Here is a 24,245-nt window from a genome sequence, read left to right on the forward strand (position 1 = left end):
CGGAGTAGTTTGATGAGTAAAATATGTTTTGGGGTGTTTTACATTGTGTCAAAAGTAAAAAGAAAATAAGCACTGACCACTTTTTCATTGCCTACCCCGCATCAGAGCTGGGTGACAGAAGCGAACCTAGTGGCAGATTTCTGAAACAGGATCTGGTGAACTGTCTAATTTTTGACCTCCGAAATGTAGTCAGCTACGAGTAAATTTCCCTAGGTAACGGCCATGCCACGTTGAGTACACCGCTTCCCATCCGATCAGCGAAGTTAAGCAACGTTGGGTCTGGTTAGTAATTGGATGGGTGACCGCCTGGGAACACCAGATGCTGTTGGCATCCCTACGTCAAGTGGGGTTGGTGGAGGATTAGTGCCCCTCCCTGTAAAACAATTAACTCTAAGCCCTTGGCCACCCCATTTGGGATATATGGCGTCTGGCAATGGATGGATGGACGAAAAATAAATTATTATGACTGTCACCCACTTTGTTTCTGTTATTTTGTATTTATTTTTACTGCTAACACTCTCTGTATCCTATGACTCCCTCTCAGCAGAATTACATCACCTGGCATTTGCAGAGATAGAACAAAGGAGCAGTTATTATTATTATAATTATTACTGTATTATTATTATTATTATTATTATTATTATTATTACTATTATTATTATTATTATTATTATTTTTGATATGAGATTTCCTTAAGGTTCAGGAAGATAGTCGGTTCAGCATGGGCCCTTTTAACCCTCCTCAGGTAATGTGGGGTCTGTGGGACCCCACGCTATTTTTCTTAGTGTTTTTCATATATTACTATAAGGTCTTGGGATCTGGTTTTCCCTCTACCTTCCTGACTAGTAGACTAGTTTAGGGACGTGATGGGGTCAGTTCGGGATCTGGCTCTGTTTTCGTGATAAAGGGCCTTTGGGGTCCAGTGGACCCCACTTTACCTAACCTGTGATTATTTTCCCATATATATATCTTCCATACAATTTTTTTTTTTTTTATGACGTGCTTCTCTTACTGCTTACAGAAACATTGGCCATTACTGTACAGCATGCAATGATAGAACACTGGTGGAACATATCAGTGTTGGTATGGCAGCCACTAATTTCAGATAGTATAAAATTTGTTCATGTTTTTTCATTTAATTTTCCATAAAATATTTTATCACTTATATTTCCATACATTTTGCACTAAATTGAAGGAAAATGCCTACAGAATCTGTGTAAAAGCGATTGTTTCAATAAAGTTGTTGTAAGTATTTTTGACGATTTTTTAAAGATTGGGGTCTGACATACCCCACATTACCTAAGGAAGGATAAAATTATAGGTTTACCTGAGAAGGGTTAAAGTCTTGGACCCACATCCCTGTAGTGTAGACAAAGGAAGCTCCCAAATGCCTTTTTCTAAGCAATTTATTTCGTTTATCACACTTTACGGCTGTCTTTTGTGTTATCCAAATCCTTCCGTTATTTCCATACTGTGCATAAATAACGTGCAAAAGGATAATAGCCAGTCCTATCCAAAAATCCAAAAATAAATTAATATGGAAAAGATGTTAGGGAGCTTCCTCAACCCACGAGAATAGGGGCCTTGTTCCAATACTGATCTCCAACTTTTACCATAGGTGGAGTTCTTTGTATCCATCATTTTTATTATTATTATTATTATTATTATTATTATTATTATTCCATCACTTTTTGTCTCCAATTATAATCTTGCTTATTGAGGATGTACAATGTCCCAGTTTTAGTTACCTTAACCTACTTTTCAAGACCACAGGTCCAAGAATGTCCAAAAATCATGAAATTTCTACTTCAGGTTACTCCAAAACTATCATTGAAATATGAACATAGAAGGAAATCCAGTGATAAAGTTATTTTCCAGACATTTGTATGGACACATTTTGAAGGTCATTCATGCGCAACATTACGATATTTGGGACACCTCATTTTTCAAAGACTTTAAATTTTCTCACACACACACACACACACACACACACACACACACACACACACACACACACACACACACACACACACACACACACACACAGTTGAGACGCTTCTAGATCCTAGAAGTGTTGTCCGGTCCTGGACCAGGTCTATATACATTCTGGTGGCAGTTTCACAAGTGGTTTAGGATTTATTACAAAAAAACAATATTCTCGTAGATGGAGATCAGTAACTGTCTCTGGTAGTTACAGTCTTTTAGTTAGTTAGTTAGTAGCAGTAGTAGTAGTAGTAGTAGTAGTAGTAGCAGTTGTAATAGTAGTAGTAGTAGTAGGAGGAGGAGTAGTAGTAGTATTTGTAGTAGTAGTAGTAAGAGTTTACCTTCCTCCACACGATTTTATTCATCTATCGGACATCTCTCAGGTCTCAGTGGGATATGAGACTTGGTAAGCAAAGAACTGCTACAAAATATCCTAAAGTCGCATTCTAGGCGGTACAGGAAGCTTCTTAACCCTTAGCTACTGAGAGTTTCCGGCCATCGCCCACTCCTCCTTATGGGGTATTCCTGAGATTTTGGCAAAAATACCCTTACTTCAAACCCTAATATCTGCCAAACTATAATAGCTAGAGAAGCAAATAGATACTCATAAGACTCACTAATTCTTCCTCTTTCCAATGAAGGTACCTTGAGGTCTCTAGGTAGTCCCGTCGATGAGTAAGAATGAGTTGAAGAAGAGTGTTTTTTCACGTTTGGCGTGGTGATTCCGAGCACTCACCACGGGCCATGGCCTTGGCCTTGTTGGCTAGCGCTGTCCCACTGACCAGAATAGTGATTGTAACACTGCTTGGGCTTCCTTGGATGGAATGTGGAAAATTCCACTCATTTTTTCGACCTCTTCTTACTCACTGTTGTAAGGATGAGTCATCACCCTGTCCATGCGGCTCCCCAAAGGGTTTTCCACCCGTTTCATAGTGCCACTATGCCCCATAGGTGTGTTTGAAAGGAAATATGTCTTCGTTTTTTGTACTCAATTCTTCCATCAATTATAATAATTTCCCTTTACAAGGACACTTATAATTGCACTTGACATCACGATTACAGGTAATTGCACTTTGACTAGGAAATGCTGTGGCAGTTTCACGCAGTATCGTTGAGTATGAGGTAATTATTTGTACTATAATTCAGACTGATTTGTACTAATCAGGGACATCGTGAAAATCTTATAAATGTTACACACAACTTACATTATATGTACTTCACATCAGAAATACACTGATGCTCATATTCAGCACAATTTCCCCGAGTATCGAATGAAATAATTTAGTTATAGCCAACCAGGTAATTTTCTTTCTGGCTCACTCACAAGTGGTTTTCTTTCAGGTAACAGGTAGGATACAATGATCCTCATATTCAGCACAATTTTCCAGAGTATCAAGTGAAATAATTTTGTTATACCCAACCAGGTAATTTTCTATCAGGCCTGCTCACAAGTGGTTTTCTTTCAGGTAACAGGTAGGCTAACTCAAGGTACTTCCAATAATTTATTCACCAGTATCCAATAAACAGTAATACTTATTGCATTGCACTTGTAGAACTTATTATAAAACAATTATAGCACATTCTAGAACTCGCTTATACATTTCACTTACTTATAAAAACACACTTGTGCATTCCTGTACACTATTTACAGTTTCCCACACACCTAATCAGTAATAGAGCTCGGAGTGATACTCGGAAAAACATTTAGGGCATGGGGGGACCTTGCACTCTGCACACTGGTATGAGGTGTCTTTTCGTGCTGGGGGACGGTATCTGGTCATGTAACAGACGTGGCACTGCCTGTAGGCGTGACGACCTGCTGTGGTATGGCCAGTATCTACCAGTCTGTGCTGCTGGAAATACTCAGCACAGCTGAGCCTGTCCACTGTAGCCGCTGTCCCCCACCTAGTACCTGGCACCTGTGCAGTTGACTATTCTTTAAGGAGTTCGCTTACAAGCTCTCTCTCAAACTCTCTTAGCAAGAAAGGTTTCCTTAGGAGCTCCCTGAAGAGCAAGTGACTGTTCAGGATGGCGATATCAAGAAGGTGTAAAAACGCCTTCTTGTACCACCTGTAGGACTTACATAGGCAGTCAACCTCACCAATTTGCATGTCTGATTTATCAACAAGCCGCATGTTGATATTATAATCGTTGACAGCATCTGGTTTTATCAAGGGTTCCCTGGTCCTGTAGTGTGTTTTTTCAGTTTCCTCCAACACACCCTTATGTACTGTAGACAACATGTTAACCCGTCTCCTGCCATGCCAGAGAAGGGCTAACATGTTGCCACAGTTCTTGGTAAGAAGGGATCCTTTCTCAGTATTTGCTGGAAATACAGGGAAATTCTTTCTGTTGGCCCTAACAGTTCCACAGGACCCAGTACTGTGTTCAAGCAAAAACTTGGTCAGTGCCAGAGGAGTGTAATAATTATTGGTATACAGAATGTGGTGCCTATTGAAATACCTTTCCATGAGCACTTTCATGACAGATGCCGAGAAACTGTGAGGATCGTCAACAGGTATATCAACATCTGTTGCTGAATAAATTATCACATCCAGCACATATCCAGTTTTGCAGTAACAAAGGACAAAGAATCTGAGGCCAAATCAGTGATGTTTTGACGGCACATACTGAATAAATGCCATCCTGCCCCTGAGTAACACCAGCGACTTATCAATAACCATTTTCTGGAATGGACGAAAAACCCTGGAATATGACTCCTTTAGCATTGTTAGGATTGGTCTTATTTTCCACAACCTGTCGTTCGGTGCAGGCCTGTAATTTCTATTGAAATGAAGGAGCCTTAGGATGGCCAGGTATGTCACGGGCCATATACTTACTGCAGACAGGTGTTCCAACGAGTTCATCAACTGACCAAGAGTCATGGAGCACATGTTTTCTTACATGTGCCATCAACATGGTAAGAGCTAGCCACATAAACATCTCCCCCACCTCTACACGTATCCAGTCACGCATGTGCATGCTCTCAATGGCAGCCACTTTCAGTCACTACACACACATGGCCAGGTGGAAACTGATTTCCTTCACCAGGTATTGCATGATAGCAGTAGTGAAAATAGCCCTGAATATACTGCTAATAGTCCAGGACCTGGGGAGAAGCTCATCCTTCTGCACACTTGTTCCCTCCTCATCGAGAACCAGCACAGACTGCTCAAAGCCAGCTCCATCTTCCCACACAAAGGTATCGACTCTACCCACACATGGCAAAGCTGGCTGTCTGGCAGTTGCAGGACGTTATTTCTGCACTCGTGCATGTCCACATCCACGCCATGGGCAAGGGGTGAGGGGGAAGGAGAGAGAGAGAGGTGTGAGAGGTGGGGGAGTAAGCAGGTGATGACTTATCTGAAGTGGTACTTGTCTGGAGAGACACTCAGTGCTGAGTATCTGCACGTGGGGCCTATGTGGAAAATACCACTCCCAAAGGGCCCGCTTGTGGAGAATCTGCCCCTGAGGTGCTAGGCTGAGGTGTAGGAGATCGTTGTAGAGCGAGACTTCGGTGAGCAAGCGGTGAGAGTGTAGGAGACACGGCTCTTCAGTGTTTATTTTGCTGATGACTGCCATCACCATGCTCACCTTCCCGGTGTACTGGGTCATCAGTCGCCTCATTCTCAGTGAATTCGTCATTGTCAGATGCCTTTCCCTCCTCCTGAAGGAATTTCAGGGCCTTCTTTGACGTCAGAGTGCGGGTAGGGGTCAGGGGACGAGAGAGGTAGCACTCCACATGGTAGCTCTTTCTCTCCGAGGACATACTCTCACTAAGTGTTCGTGAGGACACGGTGTCGTCCAAGGCACGCCCAGTGGCAGTATCACTTAGCCCTTTCCCTGGCACTAAGGGCAGAACTTTCACAGAGGTCAATGAGGCAATTGGCCATTCATGCAGTGCTGGAATCCAATGATGACGAAGAAGAAGACATGGCTCCTCACGCTACCACTGCCATGTACAGACTGAACTGCACATTCGCAGGGTACCTGGGGGTCCTACCTATCCGGTGGGTATCATAGAAAATGGTCATGACTTCAAAGGGTGGTGGGAAGATGAGTGCGGTATATGCCATCATCCGGCGGCACTCCACGACCTGAATCGTGACGGCTATACACATCAGCCAGCAGTTAGGGGTTAACAACTCATCCTTAGTGACTTATTTTGCTTATTCCATCTTAACATTTTGTTGTTTGCTATTTATATCATTCTACATTCAACATAATATGCATCAGTAACATAAAAAAAGATACTGAAGTGTCATCAAGTACATCGCTAAGGAAGAGTGGGTGCTGCAATATTTCCCAAGCCAACGAAAATACAGGCTTTGGCTACAATATATACAAAAGGATATACTGTAGTTCTTTTATGTTAATGTAGCCCAAAATTTCGTCCTTTGGCGACTGATTTCACGTAACTGAATGGCACAGTAAGATAATGTTATGGTTCTACACCTTTTCCATAGCACTTCTTCGCGACTAGCATCGTGTTCTAGTGTTATCCTGTTAAAACTGAGTTAACAAGATGAAGAGGTGACAATTTTAGGCCAAGTTGAAGTGAAAAGAATAAGAAAAATATATATGTATTTTTTCCGCTAACACAGCTAATATTCTCCCTGCAGAGGAGTTATGTAGGCTACGCCGACCACTCCATCACTGCATTAACGTCTGAAATATGACATTCATAATATTCATACAATTACCAGCAGCAAAGCAGACATGATTCAGCTTAACTTCATTACCATTCGGGAGCAGCCGTGGCTCGATCGGTACAGCTTTTTCTCGGAATGCGCAGGCCCCGAGTATAGGATCTGAACCCAAACCATGATGGATATTGGAAGTAGTTGCTGGCAGTGTGTACTTTCACATGTTTCCCATTTTATTTAACATTCAACCTTTTTACCACGCTTCACAATATATATATATATATATATATATATATATATATATATATGTATATATATATATATATATATATATATATATATATATGTATATAGATAGATAGATAGATAGATAGATAGATAGATATGTACCCACTGAATTCGACCATGTACTTTCAACTTGATTATGGTAGCATTCAGATAACTTTATTAAACTTTCGAAGGATTCCCTGTATTGACAAGGTTTATGAGCGCTGTATATTATAATCTAGTGCGAAAACATTATCCTAACGTGACTAAATTCGCCTATAGGATGCAAAAACATAAGTAAAATAACACAGTGAAGGGGGTTAACAATTAACACACAAAATATATGCCTTCATCTACTCACATAACGATATTTTTTATATAACGATAATTACTTCATCTGAATAAAAAAAAAATCTACTTAGCACTTTACTTATTTGATCTTTATGGGGAATTACAATGTATTCTGCAGTACATTATATTCACTACATTACAGGGCATGTCTTACTCTTCACATTTCAGTGCTCTCTAGTCTCTAACACTACAGTGTATCTGCCGATACAAAGGAAGAAAGCATCAAAAGACAAATTGCACAATACGTCCATTTCAAGGATAGCTGCTCAAAATAAAGATATATTAAAGATCCGTTCATTTCGAAATACGTGGATACAATGTCCTTAAAAGCCTGGAGGTCATAAGCAGTGGGAGAGACAGACCGAGGAAGCCAAAACTGGAGTCGACAGTTGCATACATGAAGTACTGGCAGTACCGGTTAACTCTTCTATTAGAAAACTAGTTTAAAGTAAAAACTGTTGTGGACGGATGATTTCTCTATTCTCCTTCGCGTTACAAATGCTGTGAACTTCTGCATTTTCTTTCACAGTTCTTCTCAGTATCTATATCTGTTTATCTATCTGCCTATCTGTGTATAATTTTTATTCATCTTTTCAATATATATGTATGTATACCTACCTTTTTCATTCATCTTTTCAATATATATCTGTTTGTCTATCTATCCATCTATCTATTGATCTATCTATCAGTCTGTCTATCTATCTATCAATAAACTACTGTGATCTTTCCTCACACGGTACCTCGCATTGCATACCCTAAGTTACTTCTTTCCAGTCTCTACTTTTTTACTACATTGGCCATATTCTTTACTGATAATGTACATTCCGAACTTTACTCACAAAACACGCATAGGATCCCTCAATATGGAGGAATATGTGAGTGTGAGGGAAAGAGAGGAGAGTGGAATGAAGAGGAAAGAAATGGGGGGAATGACAGTTGACGGAGAAAGGGGGTGGAAGACAGGGTGGGAAGGAAGGGGAGAGGTAAGAGTGAATGTGGGTGGGAGGGAGTGATGGGGGAAGGGAGAGGGAGGCAAAGAAAAAGAGAGTGAAGGGGGATGGAAGGAATGGTCAGGAGGAGAGGAGGAAGAGAGTAAATGGGGAAAGGCTGGGGAGAGGGATGAGACCAGCAGAGAGGGGCGATAATGAGGGAAGAGGAAAGGGAAGCGAGTAGGAGTGGGGAGGAGGGAGAGGGAAGATGCATGAAGAAAGATGAAGGAAGGAAGAGGGAAGGAAAAAGGGATGGGAGGGAGGAGGGGAAGGCACGATTGGACAGGAGAAGAGGAGGGAGAAAGGAGGAAAGTCGAGAGAGAGAGAGTGGAAGAGGGAAAAGGGTTATGGGGAAAGAAAGAAAAATGAGATCGAGAGCGTGTGGAGGAGAATGTGTGAAAATTAAGCCCTTCTTTGGTGTTGTGGTCACGTAGCGCAAACCTCTTCATATTAACATTTTAAACGTTCCCTCGCCACATACCCCATTCACCTTTCCCTCTTCCATGAGCTACCGACCTCCTTCATAGCTACAGTAATTCTCTCTCTCTCTCTCTCTCTCTCTCTCTCTCTCTCTCTCTCTCTCTCTCTCTCCTTCCACTGTCTTCATCCTTCTTTGTCCTCTCCTCTCACTGCCTTATCACACATCCCTCTCCATCCACACTCACCTTTCTCACGTATCCATCTCCATCCACTCTCTCTCTTTCTCCTATCCACCTTCTCCTTTCTACTCCCTCACTTTTTCCCATTCAGTCTCTGTTTCAGCTCCCTCACTTTCTCACGCATTTCCATTCATTTAACTTTATTCCTCTCGCACGCCACCCATTCTCCCTCACTCCCTCCACCCTCCTCCACTACATCACTCCTCACCCTACTTCTCCACCACACCAACGCCTCCTGCAACCATCTCACAAACTCCATCACCGAGCTCTGTTATTCTTTCATTAGCGTAAATTTAGCGAGTCTGTAATTAGCAAGGAAAGTACTGCGGTTAAGGATATGAAAGCGACCTTGTGGAAGGAGTGTGATGAAAGTTGTATGGTGATGAGATGATGGATGACGGTATTAGTGAGAATAATGTAGCAGGCAAAATGGTGGTTTAGGACCCTACACTATCTGTTGATCCCTGTTCCTGTTAGGTGATCTCTCTCTCTCTCTCTCTCTCTCTCTCTCTCTTTCTGTGTGTGTGTGTGTGTGTGTGTGTGTGTGTGTGTGTGTGTGTGTGTGTGTGTGTGTGTGTGTGTGTGTGTGTGTGTGTGTGTGTGTGTGTGTGTGTGTGTGTGTGTGTGTGTGTGTGTGTGTGTGTGTGTCACCAAAGGGGAATATATATCTTTGTATTAGAACAGGTTAAGTAATATTTGACTGGTTGCTTTTTTTTTATATTTTTGCAATTAACAAAGTACTGTATATAATGGCTTACTATACATTTTGACTGATTTACCTCTATGTCATTCCTTAACCAGCGAGAAAAGGAGCCTAAAGCACTCTGCCTAAGGAGGCCATTTTTGTTTCTTATGTTTATTACAGCAAGATTTTTTACTCAGTTTCAGAGAACGCCATGCCAGTGAAAAGGCTAAATAAAGCTCTATTTTTTCTGGCCCAGTGAGCCAAATATGGGACAGAATTTGCCATTTTCAAAAGTAAATATTGGAGAGAACCCCCCAGCCGGAACCTACGAGCTTCGCGACTATGAGCCGATAGGCAGAGGGCGGTTTCCTCAGTATCCGTCCAACCAAATGCAGCACACAGTAACCTCGGTCCAACAGAGGTTCATGAGCAGGACTTTGGGCATAGATTTAACAGCCTGATCACTAAGGCCCAGCATTCCTCCTGTGTACCATACTCTTTTCTAGTTCCATAAGAGTACTCGAAGCGCATCCTTGCTTCAAATGACACATTATCTTTGTAATTTGTAGCCATTTCCAGACGACTCATCCATCTCAGCAAAATATTTTGAAGGAATAACTACACTGAAACCTTCAAAAATATCTCCAAAACTGGATAAAATGCCCTGGAGGAAGCACGAATGAAACAAAGAATACGTCCTCTAACTGAAGAAACTAAAGCTAGTTGTGGTGGCAAGAAGAAAATAGGAAAAACGTTAGCAAGAAGAAAATAGGAAAACGTTTGCCTGAAGAAATTTGAGAGTACGTCTGCCACAAGAAATTGAAAGATTTATTTGGCAGAAAACATTGCAGAAGCTCTTGCAAGAAGAAATTGGGGAAATTTGAAACACTTTTTAAAGAAAATATGAAAAATTTTCATATGAAAATAGGAAAAATGTTTGCCGAATAAAATAAAAGGTTTGCAAAAAGAAAATAGGACAAAAGCTTGCAGGAAGAGAATAACGTTTTATAGAAAAAATACGAAAAAAAGTTTGCAAGAAGACGAAAAATAATTGCCAGAAGAACAGGAAAAACACTTGCTGGAGGAAAATAGGAAAAGCGTTTGCAAGAAGAAAAGAAACCGTCATCGTACTGAATGGGTTACTGCCAACACTATTTCTGTGATACGCCTCCCGCGCTGCCACCAGCATCATTATCAACAGACGGAGAAAATGTGAGAATGTGTGGAGGGAAAATGCTGGTAACAATCCAGAGTGAGGCTGCAGGGAAAGGAAAAGGTACCATCAGCACCACCACCACCACAAAACTCACTTGTCTGTTGTTGCTCTGGCCCAGAATCATCTCATTATGAATCGGGTGGACTGCAGATTGAATTTTCCTTCCCCTGCAGTCCACCGTCTTTCTTTTAGGGATCAGTGACGGGGCTGAGGAACGCTTGTGTAACCGGGCAACGGATCCGTCCCCCTATATCCGTGTCACCACATGAAGGCGTCCCTCATGAGCACCACTGGTCTGTACTGCAAAGACTGATCACTTGCAACACTTGCAATAATATTGGTGGTGGACGAGTGATGTAAGAAGGGTCCGTATTCTCGCTGGATAAGGAGGATTCCTAGGATCTCTTCCTTAGAGATTAATTTTTGGACATGATAGGTTAATATTCTATTGTATGCTATTTATGCAGTGTTTGGATATGTTTGAATGATTTATGCAGCGCAGAATAGGACAGTAAGGCGTAATACGCACGATGAATTGCTTTGGAAAAGGTGTTCGGGAACTTCCTTAACGGACGAGAAAACGGCCCAGTGACTGACGGAGTTGTTATGAACACCTTCAGTCCAATGGCATATTTTATATTTTCTTCCTGCTGCTCCCAGACAGCCTTATTCAGCTTAGGAGATATTTATACGCAGCAGAAAAAAGTTTATGTTAAGGGTTTGGAATCTTTTTTGTAACAACATTCATCGAATTGGTAATGATGAAGCTTAGTGTACAAACGATTACTTATGAAGTGGAGCCAGGATTCCGGGGGCTTGAATGGTGAATGATTGGATGTGGAGTGGAAGGCCGGATGGGTGGGATGGGTGGGCGTTTGGGATGGGTGGGTTGGTTGACTTTTTGTGAGGATGGGTGGGTTGACTTTTTGTGTGGATGGGAGGGTGGGACTTTTTGTGTGGATGGGTGGGTGGACACATTGTGTAGATGGGTGGCTAGATTTTCTGAGAGGGTGAATGGGAATGCGACATCCCGAAGGACGAGCCAGGGGATGGTCTTACCACACTGGGTGAGTGGACAGGTGTAAGGGTGGAGGGGGGAACAGGTCTATAGGGTAAGCTGGTCCAAATGGGGAAATAGGTGAATGGGGATACGTCCTTGGGAGAAATGGGCCTAAGTGGAAATATAGATCCAATGGGTTCAAAACGGTCCATGGGAAAAACAGGTCCATGTGAGGAAATACGTCCACGTGGGGACTAGGTTTGTCCCGTAGTGAGAAAAATAGATTCATTAGGAAAAAAAGGTCCATGGAGAATAGGTTCGTGGAGGGAAACCAGATTCAGGGGAATAATAAGTTCATTAGGGACGAAGATCATCCGAGTGAAAATTCAGTTTAAGAAGAAATGATAGGCCCATAATGGGAAATATGTCTGATGGGAAACTAGGTCTATGGGGGTAATAGGTCCATGGGAAGAGGAGACCATGGGAGAAAATAGGTCCATATGGAAAAAAAAAAAGATGTATAGGGTAAAAAAAAAAAAAAAAAGTCCATGGAAGAAATAGGTTCGTGGGAGGAGGAAAGTTCGTGACGAAAAATTGGTCTCTGAGGATAACACATCCATGAAAGAAAAGATCTAGGGGGAAAATAGGTCCATGGGGGAAACAAATTGTTGATAAACGTAGCCGAGGGGTTTAATTAGACAGAATATTGTAAGTGTGTTGTTGAGTAATGGTTGTCCTATTACCAGTTGAGTGTGTGGGCCGCTGCTAGTAAAATGGTGAGTCGTCGAGTAGAGTGAATAGGTAACTCTCTCTTGCACTATCTTACTTTCCCTCTCTTTATATCCTTTTATCATGAGTGAGGTGAGTTATGGTCACTTTTTGGGTTTTATTACACAGTTACATGGAGGTGTGCTTGACAGAGTAACATAGAGTTGCCTGATGGCGAACCACCTAACTAACCTATCTCCTGCCTTGTGCCCTCGATCGTACTCTCGAGCTCTCTGCTCTTACAGTTGCTTTCCCTGGGGTTATATACTGACCAGTGCATAGGTGTGTCTTTGTCTGGTACCTCTCCATTGGTAGTTTTCCATGACGTCAGATAACTGGCTCAAGTTCGATAGCTGCGTGTTCATGAAATACCTCTACTGTCTGGCCTAAAGAGTACGTCATACAACGACATGCTTGAGCTAGAATACGTGTTCGACTTTCCTTGTACACCGGATATACAGTACTCATTGTGTAAGTGTTACTCGGGTCAATACTAATATATTACTGTCTAAAATTATTACATGTTGTCATAACATATTAATGCCTACAGAATCTATGGGGGAAACGTGGGTCAAGGAAAATAGGTCCATGTAAGAAAATGGATCAATGAAATGAAAATGGGTCCATGAGGGAAAATAGCAGGGTGGAGAAATGACTCCTTGGGGATGTAGCCGTAGATGGGCTGATGCGTTTGTATAAGTAATTGTCCTTTGTTACTTTCAGCTTAGCTCTGCATATATCTTTATATACACCGGTACCGGTAAGCAAACATTCGCATCCGCATCCAAGTGAATATGAGGGCAGAATATTTGCATCCGCAATGTTAAAAGGTGACTGACTTGGAGAAAGATTTAGATGTACTAATCAGCAGTGACCTTGAGTTCTATAAACACTGACCTGAAGTAGAGAAGAGAGCACAGAGGAGTCCAGGTCCCATAGAAGGGCAATTTTGGCCTCTGTACGTTCTCTTGAACGGACGCATCTGAAATATGCTGTGTAGTTCTGGTTGGTGACCCTGGAGAAGTATATTGCAAGGTTCAAGAGAGTCCAGGAGCAGGCTACTAAACTGATCTCATCCATCAGGCACACGGGAGGCCAGGACAGCCTGAAGGCACAGGGCGCCTTGTTGTTAGAGAACTAGAAGTTTGCACGGACAGCTAACTGAAGTTATTAAAAACCAGCATATATTAATTCTTAGTAGTAAACTCGACGAAGAACCATGGATGGGTGCTTAACTTGAAATATTATTACCATAATACAAAAGGCAATTTCCTGATTAATGAGATCTGCAGTGCTTGGTATCGACTGCCAGAAGAGGTAGCGGACAGTTTCTTAATAGAGCATTTGATAGCTACACTAGAATATTTTTTCCTCTTTGCTTACTTATAAATCGAATATTTCCCCTGCCGTATAATAATGGAAGTAAACATTCTGATTCTGATTCCTTTCCTGAAAAATTGTTAGTCTGAACATATTCCCCCGGGGTTAGGTGTATTTTTCTTTTCTTTTTTTCTGTGTCCGTACTGCACGTGGGAAAGGTGATGGGGTGTGCGTAAAACAACTTTACTACGTTTTTCTCCCAATACTATAATAGCACCGTGTAGATGGCAACTTGATTCATGGAACTTCCTTGGTGTGGGTCGGAAGATGTCTTTAGGTACTACTTGTTCTTCTCTCTCTTTCTCTCTCTCTCTCTCATTACAGTTCCAGTTTCTTATTGACTTTTCCCTCTCTCTCGTCCATACAGAAGAAAAAGAAAAGTCTTACCCTGGTACCGACCCAACTTCATCAAAAACTCAGTAAAAAGTAAATATCAAAGTTTTATATGGTGTAGATGTACGAGAAGTTTGTGTGTGTGTGTGTGTGTATGTGTGTGTGTGTGTGTGTATGTGAGTGTGTGTGTGTGTGTGTGTGTGTGTGTGTGTGTGTGTGTGTGTGTGTGTGTGTGTGTGTGTGTGTGTGTGTGTGTGTGTGTGTGTGTGTGTGTGTGTGTGTGTGTGTGTGTGTGTGTCAGAACAACGAAAAGCACCATCCGTACAGCAAAAATCAGCAGTGACGAACTGAGCTGCCTACTGTAATTGCATTGCTGGTATGTAAATTTGTTCTCTCTCTCTCTCTCTCTCTCTCTCTCTCTCTCTGTATATGTACCAGTATATGTTTCTCCATACATATGACCACTTCTCCAGTGAAATTCCACGTAACGATAAAATAGTATTCGCTTCTCCGTTCTCTCTCTCTCTCTCTCTCTCTCTCTCTCTCTCTCTCTCTCTCTCTCTCTCTCTCTCTCTCTCTCATCCCACCACACATGCAAATCTCTCGTTATCCCTTCCTAAAACCCATCAACAACGCCTGTTCTAAATCCGGAATTTCTGGATCCTCCGTCATTTTCAGAATACCTCAGCATTCTGGCCTTGAGGCGGGCTGACGTGAGGTAATTTTATCGAATTCAGGAAAAAACTTATCCCATCAGAAATAAACACATAACGCCAGTCGATTTTATTTACATCTGAACCCTCTTCAAATGGTACTGTTTTTCCGTTTCCCTTGCAAACTCCGGCCAACAATACTCAGCTCAAGTCTTGGGATTTGAGTAGTTAGATATTGCCTTCATTATCCGCTTCAATATGAGGTCTTTTCTTGTCTGGAGGGAGCAGCCATAAAGAAAGGAAGAAGATTTATTTATTATTTATAAAAGAGATAAATACTGAGAAATGAAACAGAGTAACTGGCTTGTAGAATGTAGTACCTCTCTCTCTCTCTCTCTCTCTCTCTCTCTCTCTGTCACCAAAGGGGACTATATATCTTTGTATTAGAACAGGTTAAGTAATATTTGACTGGTTGCTTTTTTTTTATATTTTTGCAATTAACAAAGTACTGTATATAATGGCTTACTATACATTTTGACTGATTTACTTCAATGTCATTCCTTAACCAGCGAGAAAGGGAGCCTAAAGCACTCTGCCTAAGGAGGCCATTTTTGTTTCTTATGTTTATTACAGCAAGATTGTTTACTCAGTTTCAGAGAACGCCATGCCAGTGAAAAGGCAGACGAAGGGCAGTTCCTCAGTATCCGTCCAACCAAATCCAACACACAGCTACTTCGGTCCGAAAGAGGTTAATATGCACGACCCTGGACATAGATTTAACAGCTTTTTCCGTAAGGCCCACCATTCCTCCTATGTACCATACCCTTTCTAGTTCCATAAAAGTTTTCGAAGTGTATCCTTGCTTACACATTATCTTGGTAAATTTTTTCTATTTCCAGACAACTCATTCATCTCAGCAAAATGTTTTGAAGGAATAACTATACTGAAACCTTCAAAAATATCTCCAAAACTGGATAAAATGCCCTGGAGGAAGGAAGAAGGAAACAAAGAGGAAGTCCTCTAGTTGAAGTAACTAAAACTGTTTGGCAAGAAGAAAATAGGAAATACGTTAGCAAGAAGAAAATAGGAAAACGTTTGCCAGAAGAAATTTGGGAGTACGTCTGCCACAAGAAATTGGAAGACCTGTTTGGAAGAAAACATTGCAGAAGCTTTTGCAAGAAGAAATTGGAGAAATTTGAAAGACTTTTTCAAGAAAATATGAAAGAAGTTCGCATGATATTAGGAAAAAGGTTTGCCGAAGAAAATAAGATAAGGTTTGCAATAAGAAAATAGGAAAGATGTTTGCAGGAAGAAAATGCCGTTTCTTAGGAAAAAAAGGAAAAATGTTTGCAAGAAGACGAAAAATGTTTGCCAGAAGAACAGGAACAATACTTGCAGGAGGGTAATAGGAAATGCGTCTTCAAGATGAAAGAAACCGTCATCGTCCTGAATGAGTTACTACCAACACCATTTCTGTGATACGCCTCCCGCGCTGCCACCAGCATCATTATCAACAGACGGAGAAAATGTGAGAATGTGTAGAGGGAAAATGCTGGTAACAATCCTGAATGAGGCTGCAGGGAAGGAAGAAGATACCAGCACCACCACGACCACCACCATCACCACCAAACTCACTTGCCTGTTGTTGCTCTGACCCCGAATCATCTGACTATGAACCAGGTGGACTACAGATTGAATTTTCCTCCCTTTGCAGTCCGCCATCTTTCTTTTAGGGATAATTCAGGGTGCTGAGAGACGATTTTACAACCGGACAACAGATCCGTCCCCCTATATCCGCGTCACCACATGAAGGCGTCCCTCATGAGCACCACTGGGCTGTACTGCAAAGACTGATCACTTGCAACACTTGCAGTCGAATATTGCGAGAAGGGTCCGTATTCTCGTCGGGTAAGGAGGCTTCCTAGCACCTCTTCCTTTGGGATTTATTTTTGGACATGATAGGTTAATATCCTATTGTACGTTGTTTATGCAATGTATGGATATGTTTGAATGATTTATGAAACACAGACTAAGACAATAAGGTGCAATAAGCACGAGGAATGGCTTTGGAAAAGGTGTTAGGAAGCTTCCATAACGGACGAAAATACAGGCTAAGGACTGACGGAGTTGTAATACACATCTTCAGTCAAATGACATATTTTATATTTTCTTTTTGCTGCTTCCAGACAGTCTTATTCAGCTCAGGGGAGGCTTATATGCAACAAAAAAGAGAGTGTGACAAGAGTTTGGCATCTTTTTTGTAACATAACATTCGTCGGACTGGCAATCTTGAAGCTAAGTGTGGAAAGAAGTACTTATAAGGTGGAGCCAGGATTTCAGGGGCTTCAATGGTGAATGATTGGATTTGGAGCAGAAGGCTTTATGATGGGCTTTTGTGGATGGGTGGGAGGGCTTTTTGTGTGGGTGGGTGGGTGGACTTTTTGTGTGGCCGGGTGGAGTTTTCGTTTGTTCGGGTGGGTGGACTTTTTGTTTGGCCGGGCGGGTAGACTTTTTGTGTGGATGGGTGGGTGGACTTTATGTGTGGTTGGGTGGGTGGAGTTTGAATGGCTGGGTGGGTGGACTTTGTGTGTGGATGCGTGGGTAGGATTTCTGAGTGGGTGAATGGGAATGCAACATCCCGAAGGACGAGCCAGGGGATGGTCTTACTACACTGGGTGAGTGGGCAGGTGTATGGGTGGAGGGGGGAACAGGTCCATAGCTAAGCTGGTCCAAGTGGGGAAATTGGTGAATGGGGATACGTCCTTGGAAAAAAAATGGACCTAAGTGGAAACACAGATCCAATGGGTTCAAAATGGTCCATGGGAAAAACAGGTCCATGTGAGGAAATACGTCCACGTGGGGATTAGGTTTGTCCCGTAGTGAGAAAAATAATCAGTACGAAAAGAAGGTCCATGGAGAATAGGTCCATAGAGGGAAAACAGCTCCAGGGTAATAATAAGATCATTTGGGACAAAGATCATGAGAGTGAAAATTGGGTCTATGAAGGAGTGATAGGTCCATAATGGGAAATAAGTCTGATGGGAAACTAGGTCCAGGGGGGTAATAGGTCCATGAGAAGAGAAGACCATGGCAGAAAATAGGTCCATATGAAAAAATATATATATAAAGTAAAAAAAAAAAAGGTCCATGGAAGAAATAGGTTCGTGGGAGGAGGAAGGTTCATGATGAAAAATTGGTCTATGGGGAAAACACGTCCATAAAAGAAAAAATCTAGAGGGAGAAAAAAAGCTCCATGGGGGAAGGGGTTCAAGCAAAGTAGGTCCATGTAGGAAAATGGGACAACTGGATGGATATGAGTCAATTGAATGAAAATGGGTCCATGGAGAAAAATAGGTGGGTGGGGAGATGACTCCTAGGGCATGTAGCCATAGATGGGCTAATGTGTTAGTATATGTAATTGTCCGTTGTTATTTTCTGCTTAGCTTTGCTTATGCTTTTATATATACCGGTACTGGTAAGCTAACATTTGTATCCGCATCCAAGTGGATATGAGGGCAGGATATTTGCCTTGGCAATGTTAAGATGTGACTGACTTGGAGAAAGACTTAGGTGTACTAATCAGAAGTGACCTTAAATTCTATAAACAGTGACCTGAAGTAGAAAAGAAAGCACAGAGGATCCTACAGTAGGTTCCATAGAATGACAATTTAGCCTGTTGTACAGTTCTCTTGAAAGGACACATCTGAAACGTGCTGTGCAGTTCTGGTTGGTGACCCTGAAGAAGGATATTGCAAGGTTCGAGAGAGTCCAGGAGCGGACGACTAAACTGATCTCATCCATCAGGCACATGGGAGGTCAGGGAAGGCTGAAGGCACTGGGCCTCTTGTTGTTAGAGAACTAGGAGTTTGCACGGACAGCTAACTGATTAATAAATCCAGCACATATTAATTTTAAGTAGTAAACTCGACGAAGAATCATGGATGGGTGCTTCACTTGAAATATTTTTACCATAATACAAAAGGCAATTTCCTGATGTATAGGATTTGCAGTGCATGGTATCGACTGCCAGAAGAGGCAGCCGACAGTTTCTTGATAGGGCAGTTGATACCTAACTAGAAAATTTTTTGCTCTGCTTTACTTACTCGAAGATCGAATGTTTCCTCTGCAATATAATAATGAAAGTAAACATTCTGATTCTAGTCTGGACATATTCCCCCAGGGTTAAGTATCTTGGCTGCGGGTGAGAAAGGTCAGTAGGGTGTACTTATAAAACCTTTACTATATTTTTCTCCGAATACAATAATTGCACCGTGTAGATGGCAACTTAATTCACGATACTTCCCTGGTATGAGTCGGAATATGTCTTTTGGTACTACTTGCCCTTCTCTCTCTCTCTCTCTCTCTCTCTCTCTCTCTCTCGCATTACACTTCCAGTTTCTTATTGACTTTTCCCTCTCTCTCGTCCATACAGAAGAAAAAGAAAAGTCTTACCCTGGTACCGACCCAACTTCATCAAAAACCCAGAAAAAAGTAAATACCAAAGTTTTATATGATGTAGATGTACGAGAAGTTTGTGTGTGTGTGTGTGTGTTCTAACCTAATTGTTCTTACCTACTTGTATCTTTACAGGAATGAGTCAAGCTCGTACTGTCCCGTGTCTTAAACCATATTTATCGTACATATCCTTAAATTTGTGAATTGTTTTGGCACACACTATTTCATTCGGTAGTGCATTCCATTGATCAATTGCTCTGTTTGGGAAACTGAATTTCCTTACGTCTTTATCACCTCTCTTCTTATGCAGTTTTTTGCAGTGTCCTCTTGCTGATGCTTCTCCATATGTTAAGTAATCATTTATGTCTATTTTCTCCTTCCCTGATATGCACTTATATAGCATTATCATGTCACCTCTTTTCCTTCTCTCCTGTAGTGTTGGTAGATTCAGTTTATTTAGTCTTTCTTCGTAGATTAGGTCCCTTAAGCTTGGTATCCATCTTGTAGCGGCCCTTTGAACTTTTTCAATCTTGTCTATGTGCTTTTTGAGATGAGGACTCCAGACTACTGATGCATATTCCAGGGTTGGTCTAATGAATGATGTTATTATCTTTCTTAGCATGTCTTCATTTATGTATGTGAATGCTGTTCTCATATTTGCAAGGAGTGTATACATGTTCCGTACCTTCTCGCTGATGTGGTCAGCCGGAGATAGTCTGTTATTGATAATGACACCTAGGTCTTTCTCTCTTTCTGATGTGTATAGGGTTTTATTTCCTAACTTATAATCCCAATCAGGTCTTTTTCCACTTTTACCAAACTTGATTACATGACACTTGTCCACATTGAATTCCATTTGCCATGTACTACTCCATTCATGAAGTTTATTTAATTCTTCTTGTAGCTCTTTACAAGAGTCTATGTTAGTAATTCTCCTTTGTATGTTTGCATCATCTGCAAACATATTCAGATAGCTCTCATTTCCAGTGTTACTGTTTATATCATTTATATACCCTAAAAACATGATTGGTGCCAGCACTGAACCCTGTGGTACTCCACTAGTCACTTCTTTCCATGATGAGTAGTTTCCTCTTAGTACTGTTCTCATTTCTCTTTTTATGAGTGTGTGTGTGTGTGTGTGTGTGTGTGTGTGTGTGTGTGTGTGTGTGTGTGTGTGTGTGTGTGTGTGTGTGTGTGTGTGTGTGTGTGTGTGTGTGTGTGTGTGTGTGTGTGTGTGTGTGTGTGAGAACAACGAAAAGCACCATCCGTACAAAAAAAAATCAGCAGTGACGAACTGAGCTGCCTACAATAATTGCATTGCTGGTATGTAAATTTTTTGTTTCTCTCTCTCTCTCTCTCTCTCTCTCCCTCTCTCTGTATGTATGTATGTATGTGTGTTTCTTTATGTATATGACTACCTCTCCAGTGGAATTCCACGTAACGGTAAAACAATATTGGCTTCCCCATTCTCTCTCTCTCTCTCTCTCTCTCTCTCTCTCTCTCTCTCTCTCTCTCTCTCTCTCATCCCACCACACATGCAAATCTCTCGTTATCCCTTCCTAAAACCCATCAACAACGCCTGTTCTAAATCCGGAATTTCTGAATCCTCCGTCATTTTCAGAATACCTCAGCATTCTGGCCTTGAGGCGGGCTGACGTGAGGAAATTTTATCGAATTCAGGAAAAAAACTTATCCCATCAGAAATAAACACATAACGCCAGTCGATTTTAATTACATCTGAACCCTTTTCAAATGATTCTGATTTTGCGTCTCCCTTGCTAACTCTGGCCTACTATACTCAGCTTAAGTCTTGGGATTTGAGTAGTTAGATATTGCCTTCATTATCCGCTTCAGTAAGAGGTCTTTTCTTGTCTGGAGGGGGCAGCCATTAACAAAGGAGAAAGATTATTAATTCCTCAAGAAAACGATGAATGTGGAGAAATGAAATAGGTTAATTAACTGGCTTGTAGAATGTAGTACCTCTCTCTCTCTCTCTCTCTCTCTCTCTGATTGTAACATTACTAACTTAACTTTATTTCAGCTAAAGTCAGTCACTTTTATCCAAGGCGAAAGAAACCAATCTCCCCTTCCCCGAAGAAAAAAAAAAAGTTGGAAAATTATCTTCAGCTGAGTATTGGTCGAAAACAATGACTCTAAACCATTTCCTGAATAATTTGACAATCTTGCCTCAAAATTTTATCCCGGGTAACGCCAAATGACTTTATTTGGCTGTGATACCAGGTGATTATTGGCTGACACTTTCAAAACGCTAACTTTTCGCAGTCCTTCAGCGGCAAGGTCCGATAGCTGTATTTTATCCAGGCGTGGGATTTTCAGACATATTTACGATCGAGTCCCTGTCGTAACTGGGATTTGATTTTGCAGGAAGAACTGGATACATGGAAAGTTTCTGGGGTTTTCTTTCTTTGTCCTTCCTTCCAAAAAAATATATAACACTTTTCCTCTCGTAACCAAGATATATATATATTTTTTTTTTTTTCATTCAAGAAAGGAAACAGGTCAGGGAAAAAATCTAATGTTGCTAACTATCCCGCAAAAATATATTCTTGAGCTTCGACAGTGAAGCTATCGTTAATACCTTTGAGAAATCCTCCCCTGGTTACCATCAGGGGTTGTTTCCAGGCTCGGTAAAACCCTCATCATCGAAGGGGTAAGGAAATCGCGTGACAAACTTCTAAGCTTATTTTTCCTGTTTCCCGACGATTTTATTAAACCTAGGAAGGGTATCGCGTTCCAGAGAGGTTTACTTAAGCTGTAGCTAACCCCTCCATTAGAGAAAATACCAAGCAGAAAAAAAAAAAAAAAAGACTGGGATGAAATGAAAAAGACATCCCCAGGCTCAATGCCTACGTTATCGTAATTTTCTCTTCGGTCAAGAACTTGGACTCCCTATCATTTTCAGATATCCTATCCCGTAGTGCCACCAACCGCAAACACTGTAATTTGTTCCGGCAAATGTCAGGTGATACTATTCGGCTCAAGAACCCAACCTCAGCGAAATAGCAAAGTATCTTCAATTACGTTTTGGGGCGAGAATTCCGACTCACTATCATTTTTCAATACTTTAAGCTTTTGATCTCGAAATCCAAACTTCGGACTATATTCCAGGTAACATTCTGCTCAGTGAAACCTATCGTAATAAAAAGACTGGACACTGCACAGATTTTTTTTTTTTCTAGCCGAGACGTAAGATCAAGGTAAGCCCATTTGCAAACTTTCGAAATTTCGTCGACACTTTTCTGCCGGCTGTGGCAATGGAATGTTTTACCTGAACTGTTTTCATGTGACAGCCATATGAAGCGCACACCAAAAATGCAAGAGAAGGAAGGATATTCTTTGTCCTTTGTGTAGAGAAATGGGAAAACATGGAAATCAGGACACAAAGCTGGCAGAAATCTTAGTCAGGGCTGAACAATACGTACTTTAATTCTGTTGACGCTAGACGATTGTATTTTGCTAAGAGATATACCTCAAGAGATAAGTTTTAAAAAATGCCGCCACGAGACTATTTTCTTCTGGTGAGGGTAGTTCTGGTGGTGGAAGGACTGAAAGCTGGCTCGATCAACCTAACAAAAGCTCAGTCTCTTTACGTGAATTAAATAGACTGGACGAAGCCTGAATAAAAGAAACAAGTGCGTCCATGGCAGAAAGATGTCTAACATAAAGAAGGGAAAGCGAAATAAAAAAAAATAGAGAGAGAGAGAGAGAGTACACGAAAGGGCAACCCGGAGACAGTAATTATACCCTTCACAGTGACACTGTTCTCTGTAAATAATAATAATAATAATAATAACAAGAAGAAGAAGAATGCTAAGAATATGTTGATGACGATGATGATGATACTACTACTACTACTACAACTACTACTACTACTAATTACAATAATAATAATAATAATAATAATAATAATAATAATAATAATACCAATAAAAAATAATAATAATAATAATACCAATAAAAATTGTAAAAAAAATAAATTTAATGGTGATAAATATAATAATAATAATAATAATAATAATAATAATAAACGACTAATTAAAATAAAACACTGGTGGTAGCAAGAGCATAGGAAACACAAGACATCGTACGCGAGTAACTATGAGTAATTCAATAACAGATTTTATTCAGGGTACGAGTCCCCTTTCTAGAGATTCATGTAAAATATTCTCTCTCTCTCTCTCTCTCTCTCTCTCTCTGTCTCTCTCTCTCTCCTCTCACTAGCCTCTTCATTCTTCTTTGGTTATTTGCATATAAATGACGCCCGTGCCCCAGTACACCTTAACGTCGTGAGAGAGAGAGAGAGAGAGAGAGAGAGAGAGAGAGAGAGAGAGAGAGAGAGAGAGAGAGAGAATCAGTTACACATTTACAAAGACCATATTCATCTTACGGTCCTTTTGCGTGTTACGTCCCTAAAAGAGAGACGTATTAAATAGTTAAACAATCCAAAGACTAGGAGGAAAAGAATAACAGCGGCTTAAGGGAAAGAAGCTGAGAATGCCATATACTCCTATATTACACTTCTAATACGATAATAACTGTTTTAGCAAGACCACTAAGGCGTAGACCTGGACCATTATATTGTTATATATTGAGTGAAGTTAGACCAAGATTCAAAATATTATCCTGTGTTACGAAAATATGACCTAGTATTTCATTTTAACTTGTGATGTATTGTGATGAAATATATCTAGTTTCAAAAAATTTCTTTTGAACAATTATATCAGCTTCGGGAGTATGGAAAGCTTGATGGGTGCTATTTTTCATAATGGTCCATACGTTCTTTTAAACCCTCTTATGAGTGGCACAATTCAGGACCGGGGTACACAAAAGCACTTACGA

General features: G+C 41.0%; 1 non-coding gene across 1 annotated transcript; it reads left to right on the plus strand.

Moving 5' to 3' along the window:
• The first annotated feature begins 212 nt into the window (after positions 1-212).
• LOC145403506 (5S ribosomal RNA) lies at positions 213-331 on the plus strand. The gene has a single exon (XR_013898023.1). It is a non-coding gene; the product is annotated as a 5S ribosomal RNA (ribosomal RNA).
• The last annotated feature ends 23,914 nt before the right edge of the window (positions 332-24,245 follow it).

Source organism: Coenobita brevimanus, chromosome 60, assembly GCF_032717465.1.
Source record: "Coenobita brevimanus isolate Jiangsu-jjx chromosome 60, ASM3271746v2, whole genome shotgun sequence".
Taxonomy (NCBI): Eukaryota; Metazoa; Arthropoda; class Malacostraca; order Decapoda; family Coenobitidae; genus Coenobita; species Coenobita brevimanus.